Below are 16,183 nucleotides of genomic sequence, written 5' to 3'. Positions count from 1 at the left end.
ATAATGTTTCTTGTACCTTAAGTCTTCTTCAATAAAGGTCTCTATTTTTCATATTACATGTCTGGATACCTTCTGGACAGATATAAATATATATATTTATATATAATATATACGCTGTATACAATATACACACACTATATGTATATAGTATATATATACTCTGTATAATATGCATATTATATATACTATATCTATATGCCTAGATAGATATAGTGTGTGTATATAGTGTGTGTATGTATATATATTCACATACATGTATCTTCATAATATGTTAAAGGGAAGCTTCCATTATTGTCCTCTGAGCAGGAAAATAAACAACTCATAGTAGATCACAGCCAAGAAATACAAAAGACAAAATCACATTAGATATCCAAATAATCCACAAGCTAAGTGCTTTTAACTGCGAAATCTTTTAAAATTTATTAAGAAATTTAATGCTGTGTTAATAAGCAGAAGTGCTATGTGTGGGTCCACAATTCTTAAAGAAGAATTGCACCCTACCCTCCCACCCAAAGGAGAGTTCTCCTTGCACAAAGACCCACTCACTGGTCTGAGTGCAGAGGTGACTTCAAAGGTGGATTTGTCCCTCTATTAGCTCTTGTCAGTAAATGTTGAAATCATATAATTAACCCTTGCTTAAATTCTGTGTTTGTCTGGAAATTTTTAATTACATGTATTTTCCAAGTCAGATTTTTCAGCACAAAAACATTGTAATGTTTAGAGAGATTAAATGTATTTTCTCAGAAATTCTATTTATAATTTTAGATGAATTGTCATTAGTGAAGCACAAGAGTATATTAACAAATTGTCATAACTAATGACAATTGATAATTGTTATTCTTCATGCATTGTCAAATTGGACCTTGATATTTCAATGACAGAGGCTGGCTATGGTAGTTTACGAAAGGCACTTCACCAAGAACCCTGCTTAACAATGTGAGAAATTTCACAGAATGCCATACAAGACCATAATTGTGTCATTTTCCTATCTACTCAAAAAGAACATTAAGCTTTGTCCAGGCTTTTTTGGAAATTTCCCCTGCATTCATTGATTCTGCCAGTCTTCCATGGCCATTTTAATGGCTCAGACCTTCAATGACTAGTATCATGGATCTTCTCTGCCCTCCTGAAATCAGTTTTCTTCCAGCTCACCACTTGGACATTAGACCTTTTAAAATATTTATGAGCCCCTTATCCTTAACAGCTCCCCATTTTCATTAGGATAGAATATAACACCTTAATCAGCATCAAATCACTACTTGAAAAAATTAATAGTGCTTAGATTATAGTTTACATCTCAGAATTTGTGTATATTTTGGTAGAATAGAATATTTTGATTCTTTTATTAGTTAACTCAAAACATTTTTAAAAAACAGGAAATAAACACCTTCTGTAATCTTACCACTCAGGCAGAACACTCTTTTTTACTATGTAAATTAAAAAAACAAAAATAGGAGATCTAAGATGGCGTCGGAGTAGGAAGGAGCAGATTTGGCTTTCCTCTGCTCAGGGGAGAGAGTCCTGACCGATCTTTGGAGTGGAAAGGCAAGCAACCAACATATTTCAGCATTTTTGAGAACGGAGGACCAAGGATTGTGGCAGAACCGAAAGAACAAAGAACAGATCGCTGCATCAAGGTAGGCTCCCGGGACAGGCGTGTGGTACCGGGGCTGCAGCCCCAGGCCCGGGGGCCGCGGCTGGGTTTGCCGTAGGGTTAGTGGGAGAGAGCCAGGTCCGCTGCTCCCTCCCCAGCCGAGCAAGGTCTGGGCGGCTCTGAGAGGAGTCCAGGTGCTGGCGGGCACACCGGGTGGCGAGCAGCTTTGGAGGCAGTGAACGCCAGAGCCGAGTCGCGCTGCGGACCCGGACTCCCAGGGTCTCCGTTCTGGCTGGAGCTTTGGCGGTGAGAGAAACTGGGCCATTGGAGAGCGGCGGGCTCGATCGGGAGGAATTTCCCAAGAGGAAGGAGTGAATGGACACAGACACTGTTTGGGGAATTCTCCTGAAGTGACCAGTGGCTCTGGCCTGTTTGCTCCCCAGCTGTGAGCGCGCAGGCTGCGGACAGGCCGCGCCCGCCCGCCCGCGGGGGCACCGGCGTGCGGCAGACGGCCGTGCAGGCAGCAGACGGGCCGCGCCCGCTCACCGGAGCGCGGGGAGCGTGGGTCGCGCCGGTCTGCGCCGGGCGGCGGACAGGCCGCGGAGCCAGTGCGAACCCCACGGGCCTAGGAAGAAAAGCCAAACAAGTCATCCTTCAGACTGCCTCAGCCAGCAAGAGCAGAAAAACCAGTTTGGCCACTTTGAAATCAAGAGACTTTTTAATTTGATTCTATTTTTTTAACAATTTTTAATTTTTTAAGTTTTATTGTTTTTATTCTCTTTTGATTTCTTTTTCCTCTCTTACCTGATTTCTTGTTTTATTCCTTCCTCCTTCCTGTCCTCCAATTTTATCTCTTCTTCCTGCCTTCGTCTGCCTTTTCTATTTTTTTTCTTTTTTAAATTTTTTCCTAAATACCTACAAGTGAGACAAAATCCTGGAACGGTGAAAAGACCAAAGTTGAACCCAAAGAAGGGGCATCACAACAGCTGGGACAGTGAGATAAATGTCACTCTGCTATTACAGAGAACCTGCAAGTTATTGCAAATTTGTATTATTATTATTATTTTTCCAGTGTTCCTACATCTTTTTTTTTTTTAACAATATTTTTATATCCCTCTTATTTTTGTATAGCCTGCTTTGCTAGGCTGGTTTTATTGTATGACCTGACAGCTTTCCCCTGATATCTCTTTCTATACCGTATTACTAATCTACTGTCCATTAACTCACCTGTGTCTTATAAGCATACTACTCAATGTTCGGTACTCCCTATTCTTATTACCTAGATTTCATAGACTCTGCCATATGAATGTTGCCATAATATTATTGTAAATAACTGCTGTTCCATGCAAGTGTAATTACTTCACAACACCCCCCCCCACCCCCAGATCGTAGCCCAATACAAAGTTTCCTGAACTCTATTACTGTAGTGGTTAACTCTATTCTCTCACACACTACACCTATTTACTACACTTTACTCTCACCTTACCCCAGAATCTGACCACCCACAACCTCTCTGCTTTATAGATCCAACTCACAATCCTTCCCCCCACAACAAGAGTCTTATCTTCTTTCCATCCTTTCTAAAAATCAGCTAGCTGGGTGGAAGACCACGGTTAACACTATACATAGTGAAAGGATCTCCTATATCTTCCCTACTTGCTACTACTGTAAATAGCATAGAATTCTCGGTTGCTGTCTTAAACCATTCTGCCCTCCCCTCCATCTGATGACAAAAAAGAATAGGTGATGGAGGTGAACACCAGGATACCCACTGGAAGAGGAAACCCAACAACTAAGGAACCACTAACAGATAACAGCAGAAGAAGGTGAAGGAGGGAGTAGTAACCACACAAACCTCAATCCAGGGCTTATCTGGAAATACAACTAAACAGTAGAGACAGTACCCAATAGAAACAACTGAACAAGATTTCTTTAAACCTTGTACACACAGAAGAACCAGCCTCAACACAACCTGCCCTCACCAGCACAACAAAATATAGAAGGTGGTGGACAGAGTGACCCACATTTAACCAGCTGGCGGGAAGGAACCACCAAAGAAAGACTCAACAACAATCAGAACCCAAAGGCAAACACAAAGCCAACTTAAACAACAGCCCAAGACCAGCGAGCTTGGGGGGTCAAGGAAACAGTACCACTGAAACTCACTGCTACTCTACTAAAGAAGTTCACATCATAAACCGAGGGAGCCAGAACAGATCAATATAAGAAGCTGAGGTGAACAAGAAGAGTCTCACAAACAATGGGAAGACAAAGAAATACTCCCCAAATGAAAGGAAAGGAGGAAGCCTCAAAAAGAATGCTAAATGAAACAGAGGCAATTCAACTATCAGATATTGAATTCAAAGCAGTGATTGTCAGGAAGCTCAATGAGCTCAAATTGAGCTACGAGAAACTACAGGGAAGCTACAATGAACTCAATGAAAACTACATCAGCATAAAAAAGGAAATAGAAACTCTCAACAAGGGCCAAGAGGAAATGAAGAATACAATCTCTGAAATGAAGAACACAGTAGAAGGAATGAAAAGCAGGATCGATGAAGCAGAAGATCGGATCAGCGAGCTAGAGGACAAAATAGAAGAAAACACCCAGAAAGAGCAAGAAAGGGAAAAGAGGCTCAGAAAGAATGAAGAGGGATTAAGAGAAATGCAAGACAATATGAAACGTAATAATATCCGTATAATAGGGATACCAGAAGGAGAAGAAGAAGAACAAGGGATAGAAAACCTAGTTGAACAAGTGATGATGGAAAACTTCCCTAATTTGATGAGACAAAAAGTCACACAAATACAGGAAACACAGAGAGTCCCAATCAAGAGGAACCCAAGGAGGCCCACCTCAAGACACATCATAATTAAAATGGCAAAATTTCAAGACAAAGAGAGAATCTTAAAGGCAGCAAGGGAGAAGAAGGAAGTAACATACAAGGGGGCCCCAATAAGGCTAACAGCTGACTTCTCAATGGAAACACTCCAAGCCAGAAGAGAATGGCAAGAAATAATCCAAGTAATGAGAACCAGAGGCCTGCAACCACGACTACTTTACCCAGCAAGGCTCTCAATTAAGATAGAAGGCCAAATAAGAAGCTTCTCAGACAAAGAAGTCTAAAAGAATACACCTCCACTAAACCAACTCTGCAAGAGATGCTGAAGGGACTGCTTTAAGGAAAGAAAGGAAAAGAGAGAGTGAGAGAGGATCACACGTACATAAAAGGCAATGAATAAGTACCTATCAATAATAACCTTAAACGTAAATGGACTAAACGCTCCAATCAAAAGACATAGAATAGCTGATTGGATAAGAAAACATGACCCACACATATGCTGTCTACGAGAGACCCACCTCAGGATAAAAGATCTGCACAGGTTGAAAGTGAAGGGCTGGAAACAAATTTTCCAAGCAAATGGACAGGAGAAAAAAGCCGGGGTAGCAATACTCATATCTGACAAAATAGACTTCCAAAGAAGATCCATAAAGAGAGACCCAGAAGGTCATTTCATAATACTCAAGGGAAGAATTCACCAAGAAGACATAAACATAGTAAATATATATGCACCCAACATAGGAGCACCTAAATACATAAAGAAAATCTTAGAGGACTTCAAGAAAGATATGGACAGCAACACAATTATTGTGGGGGATTTTAACACCCCTCTATCAAAAATGGACAGATCTTCCAAACAAAACATCAACAAAGATATTGTGGCATTGAACAATACCCTAGACGAGCTGGGCTTTACTGATATTTACAGAACCCTCCATCCCAAAGAAGCTAAATACACATTTTTTTCAAATGTACATGGAACATTTTCAAAGATTGACCACATGATAGGACACAAAACAAGCCTCAACAATTTCAAAAAAATTGAAATCATACCAAGCAATTTCTCGGACCACAAGGGACTGAAACTAGAAACAAACCACAAGGAAAAAAACCCAAAACACTCAAATTCATGGAGATTAAACAGCATGCTATTAAATAATGAATGGGTCAAGAATGATATTAGGGAAGAAATCAAACGGTTTTTGGAAACAAATGAAAACGAACTCACAACAACCCAAAACTTATGGGACACAGCCAAGGCAGTCCTGAGAGGGAAGATCATAGCGATACAGGCCCACCTAAAAAAGTTAGAAACATTTCAAACAAACAACCTAACCCTACGTCTACAAGAACTCGAGGAACAACAACAAAGACAGCCCAGAGCAAGCAGAAGGAAGGAAATAACCAAGATCAGAGCAGAATTAAATGACATAGAGACTAAAAGCACAATTCTAAAGATCAATGAATCCAAGAGTTGGTTCTTTGAAAAGATAAACAAAATCGACAAGCCTTTAAGCAGACTCATCAAGAAAAAAAGAGAGAAGACCCAAATAAACACAATCAGAAATGAAAGAGGAGAGATTACAACAGATACCACAGAAATACAAAGGATTGTAAGAAATTACTACAAAGAGCTGTATGCCAAGAAATTTGAAAACCTAGATGAAATGGACAAATTTCTAGAAAAATATAACCTTCCAAAACTCAATAAAATGGAAGCAGAAAGCCTCAACAAACCAATAACAGCAAAAGAAATCGAGGCAGTAATCCAAAAACTCCCAACACACAAAAGCCCTGGACCAGATGGTTTCACAGGAGAATTCTACAAAGCATTTAAGGAAGAACTAACACCTATCCTTCACAGACTATTTCAAAAAATCCAAAAAGATGGAAGACTACCAAACTCTTTTTATGAGGCCAACATCATCTTAATCCCAAAACCAGATAAAGACACAACAAAGAAAGAAAACTACAGGCCAATATCGCTGATGAACATTGACGCTAAAATCCTCAACAAGATACTGGCAAACCGCATCCAACAGTACATTAAGAAGATCATACACCATGACCAAGTTGGATTCATCCCAGGTATGCAAGGATGGTACAATATACGCAAATCAGTGAATGTAATACATCACATAAACAAAAGCAAAGACAAAAACCACATGATCATATCGATAGATGCAGAAAAAGCATTTGATAAGGTACAGCACCCATTTATGATAAAAACACTCAGTAAAGTGGGAATAGAGGGAGCATTCCTCAACATAATAAAGGCCATATATGAGAAACCTACAGCCAACATTATACTCAATGGGCAAAAATTAAAATCTTTTCCACTAAGAACAGGAACAAGACAAGGATGTCCACTTTCACCACTTCTATTCAATATAGTACTGGAGGTTCTAGCCACAGCAATCAGACAAGAAAAAGAAATAAAAGGAATCCAAATCGGAAAGGAGGAAACAAAACTGTCACTGTTTGCAGATGACATGATAGTGTACATAGAAAATCCTATAGACTCCACCAAAAAACTGCTTGACCTAATAAATGAATTTGGTAAAACAGCGGGATACAGTCAATATCCAGAAATCAAAGGCATTTCTGTACACCAACAATGAAACAGCAGAAGCAGAAATCAAGAAAAAAATCCCATTTGAAATAGCAAAAAGGAAAATAAAATACCTAGGAATAAACCTAACCAAAGAGGTAAAAGACCTGTATTCAGAAAACTACATAACACTGAGGAGAGAAATCAAGGAGGACACAAACAAATGGAAACATATACCGTGTTCATGGATTGGAAGAATTAATATCATTAAAATGTCCATACTACCAAAAGCAATCTACACATTCAATGCAATACCTATTAAAGTACCAATGGCATATTTCACAGACATAGAACAAACACTTCAACAATTTATATGGAACCATAAACGACCCTGAATAGCTGCTGCAATTTTGAGAAAGAAGAGTAAAGTAGGAGGAATCACAATACCTGACATTAAACTATACTACAAGGCCACTGTAATCAAAACAGCCTGGTACTGGCATAAAAACAGGCACATGGACCAATGGAACAGAACAGAGAGCCCAGAAATAAACCCAAGCCTCTACGGTCAATTAATATTCGACAAAGGAAGCAGCAACATAAAATGGAATAAAAATAGCCTCTTCAACAAATGGTGTTGGGAGAACTGGACAGCTACGTGCAAAAAAATGAAACTCGAGCACCAACTTACACCTTATACAAAAATAGATTCAAAGTGGATAAAAGACTTAAATATAAAGCGTGACACCATTAAAGTCCTAGAAGAGAACGTAGGTAGGAAAATCTCAGATATTTCACGCAGAAACTTTTTTGCTGACTTGTCTCCTAGAGCAAGGGACATAAAGGAAAGAATAAACAAATGGGACCTCATCAAAATTAAAAGCTTTTGCACAGCTAAGGAAAACAGTATCAAAATAAAAAGAGAACCAACTGTATGGGAAAACATATTTGCTAATGATACCTCAGACAAGGGTTTAATCTCCAAATATATAAAGAACTTACGCGACTCCACTCTAAGAAGACAAGTAACCCAATTAAAAAATGGGCAAAGGACTTGAACAGACAATTCTCCAAGGAGGACATACAGAAAATCCAAAGACACATGAAGCGATGGTCAATATCGCTAGCCATCAGAGAGATGCAGATTAAAACCACAATGAGATACCACTTCACACCAGTCAGAATGGCCATCATAAACAAAGCAACAAACAACAAGTGTTGGAGAGGTTGTGGAGAAACGGGGTCCCTAGTGCACTGTTGGTGGGACTGCAGACTGGTATAACCGTTATGGAAAGCAGTTTGGAACTTCCTCAGAAAACTAAAAATGGATCTGCCTTTTGACCCAGCAATTCCATTGCTGGGACTCTATCCTAAGAACACTAAAACACCAATACAAAAGAACCTTTGCACCCCGATGTTCATAGCAGCACAATTTACAATAGCTAGGTGCTGGAAGCAACCTAGATGCCCATCAGTAAATGAATGGATCAAAAAACTATGGTACATTTACACAATGGAATTCTATACAGCAGAAAGAAAGAAGGAGCTCATACCCTTTGCAACAGCATGGATGGAGCTGGAAAGCATTATGCTAAGTGAAACAAGCCAGGCAGTGAAAGACAAATACCACATGATATCACCTTTAACAGGGATCTAAACAACAAAACAAAACAAAACAAAAAACTAGCAAAATATAACCAAAGACACTGAAATAGGGGATAGTCTGACAGTGGCCAGAGGGGAGAGAAGAGGGAATTTCAGGGGGGAAGGGGTAGGGATTACAGGAACAAATTTGGAGGACACATGGACAAAAACTAAGGGTGGGGGGTAATGGGGGAAGGGGGGAGGGTTGGGTGGAGGGGCTGGAACGGGAGTAGGGGGGAGAAAACTGTACTTGAACAATGATTGAAATAAAAAAAGAAAAAAGAAAAAAAATAGAAATCTCTATCATTTTAAGACCATGGGATTTGGAGAAAAAATATGAGTTCAATTCCTACCTTCTCCATTTATTAACTAAACTTTCTTACTCATTACCATTAATTTGTGAAAAATTAAATAAAGTAACACATATTAATCCTTTAGAAGAATGTTTTCTACTACATAAAGATTTAGTCTGCTTGTCACTAAAAATCATTAAAGTAGTTTCTTCCATATGGTAGGTGATTGTAATAATAAGAAAAATATTTATTGAGGTCTTATGCACTGTCAATATTCTAAATATTTGTACATACTAGGCCAGGGGTGTCAAACTCATTTTCACCAGGGGCCACATCAGCCTCGCAGTTGCCTTCAAAGGGCCAAATATAATTTTAGGACTGTATAAATGTGACTACTCCTTAACTAGGGGCAAGGAGCTCAGCACTGCTACCAGGTAGAAACAAAGTGCTGGGCTGGATAAAACAGGGTATGAAGAATTTTCTTGCTTTGCTCCTGATATTGGTGAGAAAGCTTCAAGTTTCTCAAGTTAAGTATAATATTAGTTGTAGGATTTTTGTATACATTTTTAATAGGAAAAATGTATATTTTTTATAGGAAGAAAAGCTTCTTCTATCCTGTTTACTGTGTCTTTATCATGAATGAGTATTGAATTGTCAAATGTTTTTTATCCACTTATTGTTATTATCATGTAATTTTTCTTTTTAACCTATTGATGTGATGACTTACATTAATTGATTTTTAAATATTAAACCAGCCTGGCATACCTAGAATAAATCTTAGCTGTGCTATAAAGATTTTATATGTTGTTGAAATCAATTTGCTTACATTTTGTTGAGAATTTTTACATATCTATGCATGAAAAATAGTAGTCTGTAGTTCACTTTTCTGGTACTGTCTTTGTCTGGTTCCGATGTTAGGGTTATCCTGACCTCAAAGAATGATGTAGGAAGTATTTCCTCAGTCTCACTAGTCCAAAAATGTTATACATAATTGGTATAATTTCTTACTTAAATGTTGGATAGAATTCACCAGGGAAATAATCTGGGCCTTTTATCTTTGATTTTGCAAGGCTATTAATAATTGATTCAATTTTTTAGTAATTATTAGTCTACTTAGATTGTCTATTTCATATTTATTGTGTGAGTTTTGTCAAATTATGTCTCGCAAGAAATTGGTTGAATATACATTTTTAAATCATTTTAATAATGGCCAAGATTCAGAGAGATCTTTAGGGACAAATACAGAATTCTTCCCCTAACACAAAACTTATCAGTACATCAAAAAAGCCTGCATTATATCTAATTGGAATCTATTTTGAACCACGATCTGCACAACTTCTTAAGCTTCTCTTGCAAAGAGTTCTGTGGCCTTAATTTCACTTCCTAGGTTTCACAATATTCTATCCACCATAGCATATAAGATTATCCCATTTTTCAGACCAATTATAAGAAGTTTGGTAACAGATAACAGTAGTCCAAAATTCCTTTTTGGAGCTAAAACTTTTTATGTTAAAATCAAATAGGGCTTATTTTTTCTTCTTTAAATTAAATTTCATTATTTTCCGAGATAAGAAAATGATGAGCCAGAAATTCGTCCCTTTGAATAACATGAGAGACTTTTGAATACAGGTGTTAGCTTTCCAAGGTAACAAGCCCCTATTCAATTTATGGGAAGGAACTGTGGACCACAAACCAAAAACTAGTTTTTAGAATCACATAATCATGTAAATATATGAATGCACTTAATATATATAACATAACATTATATAATATAAAATAATATATTATAAATGAAACAATATTGATATTTTATATATAACACAAATATTTTAACCAAACTATCCATGTACATTTGCCAAATAGTATGAAAATATTGTGTCATTTCTTGCAAAATCAATCTGGCAGCAGGAGATAAAATTTGTACTATAAAACTTATCAGGTAGACTTAAGTAAAATACAATTCACTCTTGAGCTACACAGGAAACAGGGGCTCCAAACACCCCACAATTAAAAATCCACATACTAATTTTGACTCTTCTAGAACTTAACTATTTATAGCCTACTGTTGAATAGAACCTCACCAATAATATAAAATATCGATTAACACATATTTTTCAAGTTATACACTGTATTCTTACAATGAAGTAAGCTAGAGAAAAATGTTATTAAAAATCATATAGAGGAGAAATATACATTTATAGTATTTATTGAAAAAATTATGTACAAATGGACCCATGCAGTTCAAACTATTTTTGTTCATGGGTCAACTGTAGCTACCTGGTATCTAAGCAATATATCTTTCTTAAAATAACTCCCAAAATTTGATGAAATCTTAATATATATCACTTGTTTTTGGTCTTTTCTAATTTTATTTCTGCAAATATTTAGATACAATAGTAATAGATGACATTCATGACAGGCTCTCAAATGTTATTTCTGTGTTGAAAAAATATTATTTTTAGATATATTGTGATGGGTTTGAGAGTCTTCTGGATCTCCAGACTGTATTAACTTGTATCTAAAACATCACTATTTAAATGAATTCTATTACTCCCAAATCAACTTACTTAAAACAGAATTTACTATCAAAAGAAATGGTGTGTCATACAATAGGAAGTGAATACTAACTCAAAAATTCATTTTGATTTTTAACTATTGAAATTATAGCTAGGTAGTAGATACATGATAAGAAGTAAGTAAAAACTACAAGTAACAATATTAAAAATAGCATTTTACTGGTACTATAGTTATGAATAAAAAGTGCTAATGATTCAGAATGTTAAACCTTTAAAGAGTAAAGAAAATTACTACTAAGATATAGGTGAGGTTACATGGTATTTGTCCTTCACTGCTTTGGCTTATTTCACTTAGCATAATGCTCTCCAGTTCCACCCGTGCTGTCACAAAGGGTAGGAGCTCCTTCTTTCTTTCTGCTGCATAGTATTTCATCGTGTAAATGTACCATGGTATTTTGATCAACTCATTTACTGATGGGCACTTAGGTTGCTTCCAGCACTTGGCTATTGTAAATTCTACTTCTATGAATATTGGGGTGCATAGGTCCTTTTGAATTGGTGATTCAGGATTCTTAGGGTATAATCCAGCAGTGAAATTGCCTGGCCAAAAGGCAGTTCCATTTTTAGTTTTCTGAGGAAATTCCATAGTGTTTTCCACAGTGGCTGCACCAGTCCTCATTCCCACCAACAGTGCACTAGTGTTCCCTTTTCTCTACCACCTTGCCAGCACCTGTTGTTTGTTGATTTGTTTATGATGGCCATTTTAACAAGTTTGAGGTGCTATCTCATTGTGATTTTTTATTTTCATCTCTTGATGGCTAGTGATGCTGAGCATCTTTTCATATGACTTCAGGTCCTCTGTATGTGCTCCTTGAAAAAGTGTTTCTTCAGGCCCTTTACCCATTTTTTAAATTGGGTTGTTTGCCTTCCTATAGTGGAGTCATGTGCATTCTTTATATATTTTGGAGATCAAGCCCTTCTCTGAGGTAACATTTACCAATATATTTTCCCTTATATTTGGTACCATATGATCTCACCTATAAGTGGAACCTAATCAACATAACAAATAAACAAGAAAAATATAACCAGAGACATGAAATAAAGAACAAAGTGACTGTAGCTAGAGGAGAGAAGAGAAAGGGATAATGGAGGAACAGTCATCAAAGAACATGTATAAAGGACACAAGGACAAAGCAAAACCAGGTAGGGTCAAGGGTGTGAGGTGGGGATGGGTGAGGTCGAGGGAGTGGTAGAGAGATAATAAAGACAACTGTACTTGAACAACAATTTAAAAAAAGAAAGAAAATAACTACTAAGATATAGAACTAAAGCAGGTAAACTGAAACATGCATTACTTGGCCTATTTACCTGGATCTTGTTCCAAGGATTTTATGGGAAGCTGTGTAGTTCATGTCACCATATTCTTGATCTACTTGTCTTGGATAAAAGCTATCTTATCACTAAAAAAGCTCTAAAAATTCTTTGCTGTTAATCTGCAATTTCCCTGATAGTTGTTATTAATGACCGATTACTTTTATTTTTGAGGTTTCATTGCTATCAGCAAAATCTGTTGGGTTAAAAAATTATAGCAGTGAAAATGTTCTGTCATACTATAATGAAAGATACATGCATTATATATTTGTCCAAATCCATAGAATGTACAACACCACAAGGGTAAACTATGGACTTTGGGTGATAGTTATGTGTCAATGTACATTCATGAATTATAACAAATGCACAACTCTGGTAATGGATGTTGATAATGGTGGAGAGTATGCGTGTGCAGGGTTCCTTTCAGGAAAAATGAATCTCTGTACTTTCTCTTCCATTTTTCTGTGAATCTAAAACTACTAATGAATATTAAAAGATATCTTAAAATATCTGGTATTAAAACAACAAAAACATAAAAATTAAAACTATTTCTTCAGTTGTAAGTTCATGCAAGTAAGAGTTGATTAGGAGAATGTTGAGTCAAAGTGTGGTTAACCATAAGACTACATGTATCACATTTCTTTACAAACTTTGTCTTTTCTGAGTTAGAACAGCAGATAGTTATATTTAATTAATAGCATAGAGCACATCTCATTTTTGGAACATTGCAATATTTCAACCACAAGAGCAGAATCAAAGGAAAAATTATACTGTTAAGATTCTGGTTAAAGACAAAAAAAAATAGGTGGCTATCTTAATGAATCCCATGGGAATAACAGTCCGAATACATAGTTGTGGTTTAAAGGGATAACTACCTAGAGGGTGCACACATGGTAGAACATCAATTTCTACTGTATATAATATACCTTCAGGTTACACTGACAATAAATACTCCTCAGGTTTGCCTCTCCAGGAAAGAAGAGCATATGTATTTTATTTATGCTTCTGAAATCATAAAATATCTATAACCTCTCTCATTGGATTTCTTAAATGAAAGTACGAGTATTAAAATGACTAGTACAAAGGTGACAAGATTGGTCCTGTCTCTATTAGGTTTTGGCTTCCAGTTTTAAAAGATTCTGTGCAAGGTTAGATAAATATTTTATTTAGTCAGTAGGGTTCTTGAAAAGTTCAGGTCCAATAACTGCATATGTCGGTGGAATTTGACATGATAGAGTCTGGCACACCATGTTGAAGTAAGTGTGGTCTCAGTTTGAAAGCAAACAGTGTGAGTAAGCCACCATACAAATTAGTTTTTACCTCATTGTGCAGATTTCAGGAAATTCTAGGAAAAAAACATCAGAAGGGCATTTAACTGGGCAATTCCACTGACACTGTAAACCCCATTTTGAGTTATTGAATGAGCATCACCAAGCAAGAAGGAGTGTTTCTTAAAAGATGTGAGTGGGATAGTTATATACTAATATCTGGAGATGTAAAAATTATTAGAGATAATCATCCCCGAGTTGTTTTTTGATTCTGCAGTAGGGACTGTACAATAAAGGAGAAGTACATTGACATATATAAGGATTATATAAAAAATTGTAATTTTTTTATATTTAGAGGCATTTTCTTCTTATGAGTTAAAGGATAAAATGAAAATAAGGTGTTATACTGTTCCTGAGAAGACCTTCATTAACTATTGACTTATTTCCCCCTCTTCAGTTTTTTAGTTAATACTGGACAAATACGCTTATAACGTCATTTAAGCTTATAGTGTTTTGAATAATACTGACCAAAAATTTATGTCTTCCCAGAGCCTAGAATGTAACCTTATTTAGAAATCAGATTTTGCAACTTTTAGAAAATAAAGGGAGTGTGAGATACAGAAACACAGAAAGGCAAATGTCACATGAAGACAGAGGCAGAAATGGAAATTAATGTTGCCACAAGGTAAGGAACAGCCATGATTGCCAGCAAATTCCACCACTTCCTCATAAGAACTATGCCTCATGGGAGGCATAGAACAAATTCTCCCTCTGAGTCTTATAAGGAACTAACCCCGCTGATACCTAGATTTGAAATCTGATCTCCAGAACAGTGAGAGAATACTTTTGCATTGTATTAAACCATCAAGTTTGTGGTAATTTGTTACAATAGTACTAGGGTATAAATTCACTGCATATAATTTTACATGTCCCTTTACAAAAAGTATTCCTTTTTGGATTTAATACTAGGGAGAGAGTATTTGATTATTTTAGCTTTTGTCCATCCGTTTACTCTGGGTCTTTATTGCCATTTTTATATATACTTTTTTTTTGCTTTAGAAATAATTAAATAGGCGATCTGATATGGTGATACTGATACACATAGATCTTTATCAGACCTGGCCAGACTACAGGACAGAAGAGGGGCTGCAAGAAATGCTGGAAGCCATAGGGGTGAAGTTTCACTGTTGCTGTGGCACAGATTTCCCTACCTTTGGGTTGAGACTTGGTGAAAGAGGGGCCTTGTTTGGAGTCTACACCGGCTGCCGAGAGTGACTGATGGAAGAAAAAGACCTCCTACTTCCTTCTATAACAGGACAGCAGGGGGAGGTGCTGACCTGCCAGTCTTGCCTGGGAACAGAATGGGATTGGCTGAGGAGCCGGATACCTCTGCAGTGCGTGGGAGTTTGGGCCAGCAGGTTTAAATAGAGGAAAGGCAGAGACTTGCCCTCTTTTTCCTTTGGTATCTACCCTGGGATGCTTGGACAGGAGCAATAGTGGCACCAGGTGATGGGCGCTGGGCTCCATGGATGGAGCCCCTGCCCAACTGGCTTCAGTGATTAACAGTGACCCCGGGACCAGCTTGAGAAGTAGCCCTGGCATGTTGATGACAGTGCTGGTTCCGCATGTGCAGACGCCAGGCAGGGAGCTTGTAGATGGAGAGCCATCCACCTGACAGTCTTGGGCTCCGGAAGGACAGATGAAGATAGAGTGGAATTTCTAGGCTTGATTTTGGGGAACAAATTTTTTTTTCTGTGTTTTGTGGAAGAAAAGAGCCTGGAGCTGGGAAACCTCTGCATACCCAAATTGTGCAACATTTTAATAAAGACCTTTTTCCTTCCCCACCAATCTTTGTCTTATCCTGTGTTCCACCGCTGACAACCAAACCTCAGTTTTGTTCAATAACAATGTGTCTTGCTATTTTCTCCTATTTGTGTTGTTTCCATATGAACTCATTTATTTCTAGCTTTAGGTTGTTCAAAAGGCATGCTGGCCAGACTAGGATCCTAACTGCTGCTCCTGAATGGTGTCTTAGATGTTAAGGATCCTATCTGAGAATTGTTTTAATCAATTCATCTTTTATTTGTTCTCATGAGTGGATTA

The sequence above is a fragment of the Phyllostomus discolor genome, chromosome 6, assembly GCF_004126475.2.
Source record: "Phyllostomus discolor isolate MPI-MPIP mPhyDis1 chromosome 6, mPhyDis1.pri.v3, whole genome shotgun sequence".
Classification (NCBI taxonomy): Eukaryota; Metazoa; Chordata; class Mammalia; order Chiroptera; family Phyllostomidae; genus Phyllostomus; species Phyllostomus discolor.
Note: the sequence above shows the minus strand (reverse complement) of the source record.